The sequence below is a fragment of the Protobothrops mucrosquamatus genome, unplaced genomic scaffold (assembly GCF_001527695.2).
Source record: "Protobothrops mucrosquamatus isolate PMUCROS unplaced genomic scaffold, P.Mucros_1.0 scaffold506, whole genome shotgun sequence".
In the NCBI taxonomy this organism is placed as follows: domain Eukaryota; kingdom Metazoa; phylum Chordata; class Lepidosauria; order Squamata; family Viperidae; genus Protobothrops; species Protobothrops mucrosquamatus.
Genome location: NW_015386822.1, coordinates 156,589 through 157,860, shown reverse-complemented (window position 1 = coordinate 157,860; position 1,272 = coordinate 156,589).

Sequence of the window (1,272 nt, the reverse complement as noted above, 5' to 3'; positions counted from 1 at the left end):
TAATAATCCAGTTATTCTTAAATAGCAACCTGGTCAGCATTTTTTTAATTATTATTTGATAATTCCATAGTAATTATTCTGAAATCACATATTTTTTTTTCCTTTCAACACTTAGTGTTCTTGTAACATTTATGATTTGCAATCTGAATAGTTTTATATGCCCTTGATTGCATAAAGCATTAACAAGAGGTATGTGTTATGTTTAGCTCAATCCCTAAATAGGAATGTCAGGATGAACCAGAGTTCACCAAGGAGAATCCTCCAAACTGTCTATTATTGAAACTTTGGGGATTGATTGATTGATTGATTTATCTTTATCCCACTTTTATTATTTTTATAAATAACTCAAAGTGGTGAACATAACTAAAACTCCTTCCTCCTCCCATTTTCCCCACAACAACAACCTTGTGAGGTGGGTTGGGCTGAGAAAGAATGATTGGCTCAAAATTGCCCAACTGGTTTTAATGCCTAAGGCAGAACTAGAACTCCCAGTTTCCAAGTTTCTAGCCTGGTACCTTAATCACTAGCCCAAATTGGCTCCCATTTACTGAACTCTTGATGTACTGAACTCAGAGAGCAGGAAGGCTACATAAACACCTATGTTGTGTTTAAAGCGTCCTCCAAATTCTATGTAAAGTAAACAAACACAAAAGGTAAATCACTTTAGCCCCATCTCTGCTATATCAATATATGTCCCTGGAGTTGAAACTTAGTTGTAAAGAATACAGTGCAGCCTATGGCTGAAAAAAAAATATGTTCACAACTTTATTTTTGTATAATCTGTTTTTGGTTAATGGTCATGGTAAAGATGACAACAGCGACAACCACAAGAACAATAGGGTGGAATACAGGAAACAAGGAACAGTAAAGAGAAAAGAAGCACTGAAGGATTTACAAGGAAATATATTAGTGTGAAGCACTAGACTAACATTCTGTGTAAACCAGAATCATAAAACATGGACCATACTAAAAATTACCAAGGTTGTGCACACAAATCTTCAGAGGAGAGCTTTGTCGAAAATGTAGGGCTGCTTGAAGAGGCTACATAAAGTACTTTTGTGTCTCATTTTTAACCAGCAGTGATACAAATGTCTAAGTCACACAAAACATCTAAGGCTGGATCATCAAGGCTTAGGATAGATAACTGAAATACATCTTTCTGCTCTTGTCAGATAACTACTGGATTTCAAGATTTAGCTTCTCTCCATAAGTGTTGAGCTGGAGAAACCTACCAAACATGGTATTTTGTGCCATGAAGGACATCCATAGTTG